Source organism: Gymnoscopelus microlampas (assembly GCF_963454915.1).
Source record: "Gymnoscopelus microlampas genome assembly, chromosome: 5".
Lineage (NCBI taxonomy): Eukaryota > Metazoa > Chordata > Actinopteri > Myctophiformes > Myctophidae > Gymnoscopelus > Gymnoscopelus microlampas.
Window position 1 is genome coordinate 58,406,611 of NC_139942.1, and position 13,619 is coordinate 58,420,229.

Consider the following 13,619-nt stretch of genomic DNA (forward strand, 5'->3'; position numbering starts at 1 on the left):
TGCTCCTAACAGGTTTTTGGGGGAACATTTTTTTTTCTGTTTTCGTCACTCATCACTTTTCGTCACTACCGAAACCGGAAAAAAAATTCACAAAAAAATCACTACCAATCAGCTTTAAATTGCCTGAAACGTGCTCCTAACAGGTTTTTGGGGGAACATTTTTTTTTCTGTTTTCGTCACTCGTCACTTTTCGTCACTACCGAAACGGGGAAAAAAAATCACTACCAATCAGCTTTAAATTGCATGAAACGTGCTCCTAACAGGTTTTTGGGGGAACAATTTTTTTTCTTATTTCGTCACTAGTCACTAGTCGTCACTACCGAAACGGAAAAAAAAAATCACAAAAAAATCACTACCAATCAGCTTTAAATTGCCTGAAACGTGCTCCTAACAGGTTTTTGGGGGAACAATTTTGTTTCTGTTTTCGTCACTCGTCACTTTTCGTCACTACCGAAACGGGAAAAAAAATCACTACCAATCAGCTTTAAATTGCCTGAAACGTGCTCCTAACAGGTTTTTGGGGGAACAATTTTTTTTCTGTTTTCGTCACTCGTCACTTTTCGTCACTACCGAAACGGAAAAAAAAATCACTACCAATCAGCTTTAAATCGAAAACAGAAAAAAAATTGTTCCCCCAAAAACCTGTTAGGAGCACGTTTCAGGCAATTTAAAGCTGATTGGTAGTGATTTTTTTGTGAATTTTTTTTCCCGTTTCGGTAGTGACGAAAAGTGACGAGTGACGAAAACAGAAAAAAAAATGTTCCCCCAAAAACCTGTTAGGTGCACGTTTCAGGCAATTTAAAGCTGATTGGTAGTGATTTTTTTTGTGATTTTTTTTTTACGTTTCGGTAACGACGAAAAGTGACGAGTGACGAAAACAGAAAAAAAAGTGTTCCCCCAAAAACCTGTTAGGAGCACGTTTCAGGCAATTTAAAGCTGATTGGTAGTGATTTTTTTTTTCCGTTTCGGTAGTGACGACTAGTGACGAGTGACGAAATAAGAAAAAAAATTGTTCCCCCAAAAACCTGTTAGGAGCACGTTTCAGGCAATTTAAAGCTGATTGGTAGTGATTTTTTTGTGAATTACTTTTTCCCGTTTCGGTAGTGACGAAATTCACAAAAAAATCACTACCAATCAGCTTTAAATTGCCTGAAACGTGCTCCTAACAGGTTTTTGGGGGAACAATTTTTTTTCTGTTTTCGTCACTCGTCACTTTTCGTCACTTTTCGTCACTACCGAAACGGAAAAAAAAAAAAACTACCAATCAGCTTTAAATCGAAAACAGAAAAAAAATTGTTCCCCCAAAAACCTGTTAGGAGCACGTTTCAGGCAATTTAAAGCTGATTGGTAGTGATTTTTTTTTTCCGTTTCGGTAGTGACGACTAGTGACGAGTGACGAAATAAGAAAAAAAATTGTTCCCCCAAAAACCTGTTAGGAGCACGTTTCAGGCAATTTAAAGCTGATTGGTAGTGATTTTTTTGTGAATTATTTTTCCCGTTTCGGTAGTGACGAAAAGTGACGAGTGACGAAAACAGAAAAAAAATGGTTCCCCCAAAAACCTGTTAGGAGCACGTTTCAGGCAATTTAAAGCTGATTGGTAGTGATTTTTTTGTGATTTTTTTTTTCCGTTTCGGTAGTGACGAAATTCACAAAAAAATCACTACCAATCAGCTTTAAATTGCCTGAAACGTGCTCCTAACAGGTTTTTGGGGGAACATTTTTTTTCTGTTTTCGTCACTCGTCAATTTTCGTCACTACCGAAACGGGAAAAATAATTCACAAAAACATCACTACCAATCAGCTTTAAATTGCCTGAAACGTGCTCCTAACTGGTTTTTGGGGGAACATTTTTTTTTCTGTTTTCGTCACTCGTCACTTTTCGTCACTACCGAAACGGAAAAAAAAAATCACAAAAAAATCACTACCAATCAGATTTAAATTGCCTGAAACGTGCTCCTAACAGGTTTTTGGGGGAACAATTTTTTTTCTGTTTTCGTCACTCGTCACTTTTGGTCACTACCGAAACGGAAAAAAAAATTCACAAAAAAATCACTACCAATCAGCTTTAAATTGCCTGAAACGTGCTCCTAACAGGTTTTTGGGGGAACATTTTTTTTTCTGTTTTTCTCACTCGTCACTTTTCGTCACTACCGAAACGGAAAAAAAAATTCACAAAAAAATCACTACCAATCAGCTTTAAATTGCCTGAAACGTGCTCCTAACAGGTTTTTGGGGGAACATTTTTTTTTCTGTTTTCGTCACTCGTCACTTTTCGTCACTACCGAAACGGAAAAAAAAACATCACAAAAAAATCACTACCAATCAGCTTTAAATTGCCTGAAACGTGCTCCTAACAGGTTTTTGGGGGAACAATTTGTTTTCTTATTTCGTCACTCGTCACTAGTCGTCACTACCGAAACGGGGAAAAAAAATCACAAAAAAATCACTACGAATCAGCTTTAAATTGCCTGAAACGTGCTCCTAACAGGTTTTTGGGGGAACAATTTTTTTTCTGTTTTTGTCACTTGTCACTTTTCGTCACTACCGAAACGGAAAAAAAAATCACTACCAATCAGCTTTAAATCGAAAACAGAAAAAAAAGTTGTTCCCCCAAAAACCTGTTAGGAACACGTTTCAGGCAATGTAAAGCTGATTGGTAGTGATTTTTTTGTGAATTTTTTTTTCCGTTTCGGTAGTGACGAAAACAGAAAAAAAAATGTTCCCCCGAAAACCTGTTAGGTGCACGTTTCAGGCAATTTAAAGCTGATTGGTAGTGATTTTTTTTGTGATTTTTTTTTTCCGTTTCGGTAGTGACGAAAAGTGACGAGTGACGAAAACAGAAAAAAAAATGTTCCCCCGAAAACCTGTTAGGTGCACGTTTCAGGCAATTTAAAGCTGATTGGTAGTGATTTTTTTGTGAATTATTTTTCCCGTTTCGGTAGTGACGAAATTCACAAAAAAATCACTACCAATCAGCTTTAAATTGCCTGAAACGTGCTCCTAACAGGTTTTTGGGGGAACAATTTTTTTTCTGTTTTCGTCACTCGTCACTTTTCGTCACTTTTCGTCACTACCGAAACGGAAAAAAAAAAAAAACTACCAATCAGCTTTAAATCGAAAACAGAAAAAAAATTGTTCCCCCAAAAACCTGTTAGGAGCACGTTTCAGGCAATTTAAAGCTGATTGGTAGTGATTTTTTTTTTCCGTTTCGGTAGTGACGACTAGTGACGAGTGACGAAATAAGAAAAAAAATTGTTCCCCCAAAAACCTGTTAGGAGCACGTTTCAGGCAATTTAAAGCTGATTGGTAGTGATTTTTTTGTGAATTATTTTTCCCGTTTCGGTAGTGACGAAAAGTGACGAGTGACGAAAACAGAAAAAAAATGGTTCCCCCAAAAACCTGTTAGGAGCACGTTTCAGGCAATTTAAAGCTGATTGGTAGTGATTTTTTTGTGATTTTTTTTTTCCGTTTCGGTAGTGACGAAATTCACAAAAAAATCACTACCAATCAGCTTTAAATTGCCTGAAACGTGCTCCTAACAGGTTTTTGGGGGAACATTTTTTTTCTGTTTTCGTCACTCGTCAATTTTCGTCACTACCGAAACGGGAAAAATAATTCACAAAAACATCACTACCAATCAGCTTTAAATTGCCTGAAACGTGCTCCTAACTGGTTTTTGGGGGAACATTTTTTTTTCTGTTTTCGTCACTCGTCACTTTTCGTCACTACCGAAACGGAAAAAAAAAATCACAAAAAAATCACTACCAATCAGATTTAAATTGCCTGAAACGTGCTCCTAACAGGTTTTTGGGGGAACAATTTTTTTTCTGTTTTCGTCACTCGTCACTTTTGGTCACTACCGAAACGGAAAAAAAAATTCACAAAAAAATCACTACCAATCAGCTTTAAATTGCCTGAAACGTGCTCCTAACAGGTTTTTGGGGGAACATTTTTTTTTCTGTTTTCGTCACTCGTCACTTTTCGTCACTACCGAAACGGAAAAAAAAACATCACAAAAAAATCACTACCAATCAGCTTTAAATTGCCTGAAACGTGCTCCTAACAGGTTTTTGGGGGAACAATTTGTTTTCTTATTTCGTCACTCGTCACTAGTCGTCACTACCGAAACGGGGAAAAAAAATCACAAAAAAATCACTACGAATCAGCTTTAAATTGCCTGAAACGTGCTCCTAACAGGTTTTTGGGGGAACAATTTTTTTTCTGTTTTTGTCACTTGTCACTTTTCGTCACTACCGAAACGGAAAAAAAAATCACTACCAATCAGCTTTAAATCGAAAACAGAAAAAAAAGTTGTTCCCCCAAAAACCTGTTAGGAACACGTTTCAGGCAATGTAAAGCTGATTGGTAGTGATTTTTTTGTGAATTTTTTTTTCCGTTTCGGTAGTGACGAAAACAGAAAAAAAAATGTTCCCCCGAAAACCTGTTAGGTGCACGTTTCAGGCAATTTAAAGCTGATTGGTAGTGATTTTTTTTGTGATTTTTTTTTTCCGTTTCGGTAGTGACGAAAAGTGACGAGTGACGAAAACAGAAAAAAAATTGTTCCCCCAAAAACCTGTTAGGAGCACGTTTCAGGCAATTTAAAGCTGATTGGTAGTGATTTTTTTGTGAATTGTTTTTTTCCGTTTCGGTAGTGACGACTAGTGGACGAGTGACGAAAACAGAAAAAAAATTGTTCCCCCAAAAACCTGTTAGGAGCACGTTTCAGGCAATTTAAAGCTGATTGGTAGTGATTTTTTTGTGAATTTTTTTTCCCGTTTCGGTAGTGACGAAAAGTGACGAGTGACGAAAACAGAAAAAAAAATGTTCCCCCAAAAACTTTTTAGGAGCACGTTTCAGGCAATTTAAAGCTGATTGGTAGTGATTTTTTTGTGATTTTTTTTTCCCTTTCGGTAGTGACGAAAAGTGACGAGTGACGAAAACAGAAAAAAAAATGTTCCCCCAAAAACATGTTAGGAGCACGTTCCAGGCAATTTAAAGCTGATTGGTAGTGATTTTGTTGTGAATTTTTTTTTCCGTTTCGGTAGTGACGACTAGTGACGAGTGACGAAAACAGAAAAAAAATTGTTCCCCCAAAAACCTGGTAGGAGCACGTTTCAGGCAATTTAAAGCTGATTGGTAGTGATTTTTTTGTGAATTTTTTTTCCCGTTTCGGTAGTGACGAAAAGTGACGAGTGACGAAAACAGAAAAAAAAATGTTCCCCCAAAAACTTTTTAGGAGCACGTTTCAGGCAATTTAAAGCTGATTGGTAGTGATTTTTTTGTGATTTTTTTTCCCCGTTTCGGTAGTGACGAAAAGTGACGAGTGACGAAAACAGGAAAAAAATTGTTCCCCCAAAAACCTGTTAGGAGCACGTTTCAGGCAATTTAAAGATGATTGGTAGTGATTTTTTTGTGTTTTTTTTTTCCCTTTCGGTAGTGACGAAAAGTGACGAGTGACGAAAACAGAAAAAAAAATGTTCCCCCAAAAACCTGTTAGGAGCACGTTTCAGGCAATTTAAAGCTGATTGGTAGTGATTTTTTTGTGATTTTTTTTTTACGTTTCGGTAGTGACGAAAAGTGACGAGTGACGAAAACAGAAAAAAAATTGTTCCCCCAAAAACCTGTTAGGAGCACGTTCCAGGCAATTTAAAGCTGATTGGTAGTGATTTTTTTGTGAATTTTTTTTTCCGTTTCGGTAGTGACGACTAGTGACGAGTGACGAAAACAGAAAAAAAATTGTTCCCCCAAAAACCTGGTAGGAGCACGTTTCAGGCAATTTAAAGCTGATTGGTAGTGATTTTTTTGTGACTTTTTTCCCCGTTTCGGTAGTGACGAAAAGTGACGAGTGACGAAAACAGGAAAAAAATTGTTCCCCCAAAAACCTGTTAGGAGCACGTTTCAGACAATTTAAAGCTGATTGGTAGTGATTTTTTTGTGATTTTTTTCCCCCGTTTCGGTAGTGACGAAAAGTGACGAGTGACGAAAACAGAAAAAAAATGTTCCCCCAAAAACTTTTTAGGAGCATGTTTCAGGCAATTTAAAGCTGATTGGTAGTGATTTTTTTGTGATTTTTTTTTCCCGTTTCGGTAGTGACGAAAAGTGACGAGTGACGAAAACAGAAAAAAAAATGTTCCCCCAAAAACCTGTTAGGAGCACGTTTCAGGCAATTTAAAGCTGATTGGTAGTGATTTTTTTGTGATTTTTTTTTCCGTTTCGGTAGTGACGAAAAGTGACGAGTGACGAAAACAGAAAAAAAATTGTTCCCCCAAAAAGCTGTTAGGTGCACGTTTCAGGCAATTTAAAGCTGATTGGTAGTGATTTTTTTGTGATTTTTTTTTTCCGTTTCGGTAGTGATGAAAAGTGACGAGTGACGAAAACAGAAAAAAAATTGTTTCCCCAAAAACCTGTTAGGAGCACGTTTCAGGCAATTTAAAGCTGATTGGTAGTGATTTTTTTCCCGTTTCGGTCACGTTCGTCACTACCGAAACGGAAAAAAAAAATCACAAAAAAATCACTACCAATCAGCTTTAAATTGCCTGAAACGTGCTCCTAACAGGTTTTTGGGGGAACAATTTTTTTTCTTATTTCGTCACTCGTCACTAGTCGTCACTACCGAAACGGAAAAAAAAAATCACAAAAAGATCACTACCAATCAGCTTTAAATTGCCTGAAACGTGCTCCTAACAGGTTTTTGGGGGAACAATTTTTTTTCTGTTTTCGTCACTTTTCGTCACTACCGAAACGGAAAAAAAAATTCACAAAAAAATCACTACCAATCAGCTTTAAATTGCCTGAAACGTGCTCCTAACAGGTTTTTGGGGGAACATTTTTGTTTCTGTTTTCGTCACTCATCACTTTTCGTCACTACCGAAACGGGAAAAAAAAATCACAAAAAAATCACTACCAATCAGCTTTAAATTGCCTGAAACGTGTTCCTAACAGGTATTTGGGGGAACATTTTTTTTTCTGTTTTCGTCACTCGTCACTTTTCGTCACTACCGAAACGGGGAAAAAAAATCACTACCAATCAGCTTTAAATTGCATGAAACGTGCTCCTAACAGGTTTTTGGGGGAACAATTTTTTTTCTTATTTCGTCACTAGTCACTAGTCGTCACTACCGAAACGGAAAAAAAAAATCACAAAAAAATCACTACCAATCAGCTTTAAATTGCCTGAAACGTGCTCCTAACAGGTTTTTGGGGGAACAATTTTGTTTCTGTTTTCGTCACTCGTCACTTTTCGTCACTACCGAAACGGGGAAAAAAATCACTACCAATCAGCTTTAAATTGCCTGAAACGTGCTCCTAACACGTTTTTGGGGGAACAATTTTTTTTCTGTTTTCGTCACTCGTCACTAGTCGTCACTACCGAAACGGAAAAAAAAATTCACAAAAAAATCACTACCAATCAGCTTTAAATTGCCTGAAACGTGCTCCTAACAGGTTTTTGGGGGAACAATTTTTTTTCTGTTTTCGTCACTCGTCACTTTTCGTCACTACCGAAACGGAAAAAAAAATCACTACCAATCAGCTTTAAATTGCCTGAAACGTGCTCTTAACAGGTTTTTGGGGGAACAATTTTTTTTCTGTTTTTGTCACTCGTCACTTTTCGTCACTACCGAAACGGGAAAAAAAATTCACAAAAAAATCACTACCATTCAGCTTTAAATTGCCTGAAACGTGCTCCTAACAGGTTTTTTGGGGAACAATTTTTTTTCTATTTTCGTCACTCGTCACTAGTCGTCACTACCGAAACGGAAAAAAAAAATCACAAAAAAATCACTACCAATCAGCTTTAAATTGCCTGAAACGTGCTCCTAACAGGTTTTTGGGGGAACATTTTTTTTTCTGTTTTCGTCACTCGTCACTAGTCGTCACTACCGAAACGGAAAAAAAAATCACAAAAAAATCACTACCAATCAGCTTTAAATTGCCTGAAACGTGCTCCTAACAGGTTTTTGGGGGAACAATTTTTTTTCTGTTTTTGTCACTCGTCACTTTTCGTCACTACCGAAACGGGAAAAAAAATTCACAAAAAAATCAATACCATTCAGCTTTAAATTGCCTGAAACGTGCTCCTAACAGGTTTTTGGGGGAACAATTTTTTTTCTGTTTTCGTCACTCGTCACTAGTCGTCACTACCGAAACGGGGGAAAAAAATCACAAAAAAGGCACTACCAATCAACTTTAAATTGCCTGAAACGTACTCCTAAAAGGTTTTTGGGGGAACATTTTTTTTTTCGTTTTGGTAGTGTCACTACCGAAACGGGGAAAAAAATCACAAAAAAGTCACTACCAATCAACTTTAAATTGCCCGAAACGTACTCCTAACAGGTTTTTGGGGGAACAATTTTTTTTCTGTTTTCGTCACTCGTCACTAGTCGTCACTACCGAAACGGAAAAAAAAATTCACAAAAAAGTCACTACCAATCAACTTTAAATTGCCTGAAACGTACTCCTAACAGGTTTTTGTGGGAATAAATTTTCTTTCGTTTTGGTACTGTCACTACCGAAACGGGGGAAAAAAATCACAAAAAAGTCACTACCAATCAACTTTAAATTGCCTGAAACGTACTCCTAACAGGTTTTTGGGGGAACAATTTTTTTCTTCGTTTCGGTAGTGTCACTACCGAAACGGGGGAAAAAAATGACAAAAAAGTCACTACCAATTTAAAGTTGATTGGTAGTGACTTTTTTGGGTGACTTTTTTTTGGTCCCTAACATTCATCGAGCTCTGGACTTAGATTTTTTTTTCCGTTTCGGTAGTGACACTACCGAAACGAAAAAAAAAATGTTCCCCCAAAAACCTGTTAAGAGTACGTTTCAGGCAATTTAAAGTTGATTGGTAGTGACTTTTTTTTTGGTCCCTAACATTCATCGAGCTCTGGACTTAGAAATGTTTTTTCCGTTTCGGTAGTGACACTACCGAAACGGGAAAAAAAAATCACAAAAAAGTCACTACCAATCAACTTTAAATTGCCTGAAATGTACTCCTAACAGGTTTTTGGGGGAATAATTTTTCTTTCGTTTCGGTAGTATCACTACCGAAACGGAAAAAAAAATGTTCCCCCAAAAACCTGTTAGGAGTACGTTTCAGGCAATTTAAAGTTGATTGGTAGTGACTTTTAACCCGTAACTACCAATATTTACAAAGTCCCAGAGTCGCTTATAATAAGCAGACATGGCAACACTGGTCAGTGGTCAACGTGCTATATGTGTTGATGTTATTGTAGTGAGAACTGGGAGGGGAAAGTTACAATGTAGACCACACCCCAGGCAGCTTCGCCTCCCACAAGGAAGGGCAGTGCCCCAAAGCATTATGGTCATTGTAGTAATGCAGCAGTCCAGTCAAACCCTAGTCAAACACACAGATTTCATTATTTTTCTGGCCATAGGGTGCACATTTTTTATTTTGCTATTGTTATCTACTACAAATACTATTAACATTGAGTGATTGCATTTTCTTCCAGAGGTGAAGTGCTCCTTTAAGACAGGCCTTATACTGTTTAATTCCTTGCACAGAATATGAATGAGAGCTAAGCTTGTAAATCATTGTTTATTTTCAGGCCTGACCTAAGCTGACCTGTTAGTGAGCACTGCGTTCTCTTCTGGAGTTGTGACCTCACATAGATAGTGTCTAGTGGTCAAACTCAGTGACATTTTCACCCTGATAGCAGCGTAGGTGATAAGGGTATTTACTAGAGCAAAGGGTTCACAAACATTTCAGGCCGTGACCCCGCCCCCCCCCCCCCCCCAAAATAATCACATTTGAACTCGGTCCCACAGATAAACGTTGTGAAAATAGCCGAACGAGGCGTTGTGAGCTTGTAGCTTGTAGATCGCTATTTTCACATGGGTTAGTACCACTACATTTGGCTGTTAAATATTCACCCGTATCTTAACCGACATATTCCCCTGTTATCACCAAGTATGTTATGTTTCTTGTGTATCTTTGTCTTTCAATACTCATCATACCTGGACGGGATATACATTATTTCACACATTTATGTGGCAGTGTCACATTGGTAACTCCAACATCTCAATGTCACTGAAGACTAAGCTTCAAACCTCCCAAAACAAACTGATTCGACTGCTTCTCGGACTGGGGCCCATGACCCAATAAAAACTGGGATTGGTCTCCAAAATTGTAAATGAAAATTTGCCCGAAATGCCCCCTATATACCCGCATATCTGACTAAAAACCTCCAAAAAGTTATCAACATCCACAGTCACAAGACTAGAGGGAGCCTAAACAATCATCTGGTACCACCCACCCATAAAAGAGACATGGGCAGACTCTCCTTCTACAGCACTGCCACCCAGGTTTGGAATAGTTTAACCCCATCCCTCAAAAAAAAAAATATCCGCCCAAACAAATGTTGTGTGCAGTGGCGTGCACAGACATTTTGAGGGGCAGGTGCTCAAGTAAATTATACTTTTTTTTGTTTACTTGGTCTGCTCTTTTTTCCCTCTACACCTATACCTCTTTGCCAAAAATAGCCGATCTACAAGCCCCACAACGCGTAGATCTGCTATTTTTGGCTAAAGTTCTCCTCAGAAAAGGGATGCTAGGTTTCGAGTGGTTATGTTAAAAAAGAAAGATCCTATCACATAAAGATTTGGCGGACCCCCCTGTAGTAACTCTGAGGACCCCCTAGGGGTCCCGGACCCCCTGTTGAAGACCCCTGCTGTGCCCTTTTTTCAAAAGGGCACTTCTGGTCAAGAGGGCAAAGGGCAGGTGCTCTAGCACCACCTAGAGTCTATCTGTGCACGTCCCTGGTTGTGTGTGATGTGTTTCATCACATGGCTCCAGAGATCATGTGTGCAGGTTTTGGTGAGACTTGAAGGAAATCTGCAGGAGGAGAAAAAAGTGTGTGTGTGTAAAAGGCTTTTGAAAAAAACAGATCTACAAGACAACTCGCCATGTGACGTGTTGTGAGCTTGTAGATCTGCTATTTTCAAATAGCCAAAGTTTATATAGGGCTGAAGTGGTTAATGTATGTTGTGTAATAATAATCTAAATCTACAAAGTAACTAGTAACTCAAGTTTTCAAATAATTGGAGTAAAAGTTCAATATTTGTATCTGAGATGAAGTGGAGTAGAAGTAAAAGTATATAAAAATGGAAATACTCAAGTAAAGTAAGAAATCCTCAAAATTGTACTTAAGTACAGTACTTGAGTACCTCTACCTAATAATGCAATATAATATTTCTACCCCAATAATACACATTTCAGCTGCACTGAAACACAATGAAAGCCTCAGTGATTGATGCTTTCCACAGGTCTTAAGCAAGGTTGTCATAGTTTTGCTTTTTTCATTATTAGTTTAATTAGTTAAAGTGGGTTAGCTAGTTTAATTTAGCCCTGGATTTGGTCAGAAAAAGTGTTGTTTGTTACTTTTAGTAAGGCCTTTTTCAGTGTTTCAATGTTTTTTATTATTTCAGTTTCATTGAATTGTAAGAACGTTGAGTCAGCTCAGAACTCTCACTGTGTAAATACAACTGCCAAAGCATTGACTCTGATGTAAAACTAAAGAAGAAAAATGAACATTTCATTGAATAAATGTTTTTTTTAAAAAGATCAGTTTTGAACCTTTGTGTCTTGTGTTGACAGACTGGCTACCATGACAACCAGCGGTGACATTAAAACATTGTTTATTCAGAACGTTTGATAAAAACAAGAAGATTTTTACTAGCGAGACAGAAGGTGAAATTCAATATGAAAAACATTTGATGTAAAATCTATAAGATCATTAATTATTGTTTAATAGAAAAACTAAACCTTAGTGAATGTCAAATGTCTGGGACGTGATACAGGCTGAACGTTGTTGGTCCCGCACACTTCTTACTGTAAATGTTAAAGTGAAGCTCATGTTCCTACTTACTGAAGATAACACGTCTTAACATGAGGACAATAGAGGACAATAGAGGACAATAGAGGACAATAGAGGATAATAGAGAACAATAGAGGACAATAGGATGCATGGTGGCCATTTTCTGGTTCCATCGTTCCAGACCCTATTAATTTTTCCCATATATATACATATTTATATAAACTATTTTAAGCCTAGAATCAAGCCATCCAGGATCCTGGTGATTCATGTCCATACAACGTTTGATTCTGTGATTTTTCTTTTTGAAAACCGCAAAACAAAGGGTATTTATTAAATATAGTAAGTATATCATATAATTAAATATTACATTTTTTTTCACAGAATCAAATGTTTTATGGTTATGATTCACAAGGATTCCTGGATGGCTGGATTCTAGGCTTAAAGTAATTCATATAAATATTTTTGGAAATCTCTATTGGAAAAATGAATGGTGGTCTGGAACGATGGAACCAGAAAATGGCCGTCTCTGCGATGCCCTATAGAGAACAGAACCCAAGTCCTGAGGTCACTCCCCCTACCCCTGACTCCTCCCACTAGCCCTGGGTCACGTTATTATGTTTTCTATTGTAAATCCCATAGAGAAATGTTAGATGGCGTCATATAAGAAGTGTGTTCTAACATGAAACACGTCATATAAGAAGTGTGTTCTAACATTAAACACGTCATATAAGTGTGTTCTAACATGAAACACGTCATATAAGAACTGTGTTCTAACATTAAACACGTCATATAAGAACTGTGTTCTAACGTTAAACACGTCATATAGGAAGTGTGTTCTAACATTAAACACGTCATATAAGAAGTGTGTTCTAACATTAAACACGTCATATAAGAAGTGTGTTCTAACGTTAAACACGTCATATAAGAACTGTGTTCTAACATTAAACACGTCATATAAGAAGTGTGTTCTAACATGAAACACGTCATATAAGAACTGTGTTCTAACATTAAACACGTCAGCCCAGTGATTCTGTCAGGTCATGTGACCGCGTGTCGTTAAGGATATCGCGTTACATTTGATAACAATCTGCGTTAGGAGAAAATCCGTTTATTTTCTTACTCTAAAACATCTCTAGGCTCATGTATTTATTTTTTAGAACACAGTTGCTATCTGATCTAAGATCTAAGATGACTCTATGGGATTTACAATAGAAGAAAAAATAACTCTGTGAAGCAAGGGGGAGGGGGGGGGGGTGCCCTCTAGTGGCAATGATGTCACACCTCGGTTCTCTATATTAAGATAGTTTTGAAGGAGCAGAAAAGCTGTTCTCAACCTTTTTAATCCATTTAAGACGCATCCGTGTGTCATCTTTACATTTCTTTGGGCTATTTAAAAATAGCAGATCTACCTGAGCTTGTAGATCTGCTATTTTTTTTATTTTTATCGTGAAAATGTGTGCAAATCTTTGAATATACATTTTTTAAAGCGAACATTTGTAACTTAAATCTTTGCTGCCGGGGGGCGGGTGGGGGGTCCCTGGAACAATATTTTACAAATGTTCGCTTTAAAAAATATGTCTTTGAATATTATTCAAAGATTTGCACAAATTTTCACGATTTTTTCAAAAAATAGCCAAATAAATGTTAAAATGACAAATGATGCTTTCCCGGTCTTAAAGGCTCAAATACAAAATGAATACAAACGTTAACAGACTGTTCAAATGGAACCAAATGGACCATTTGTACACTCTCAGCGTACAGACCTATGAAGGGTCCATTTGGGG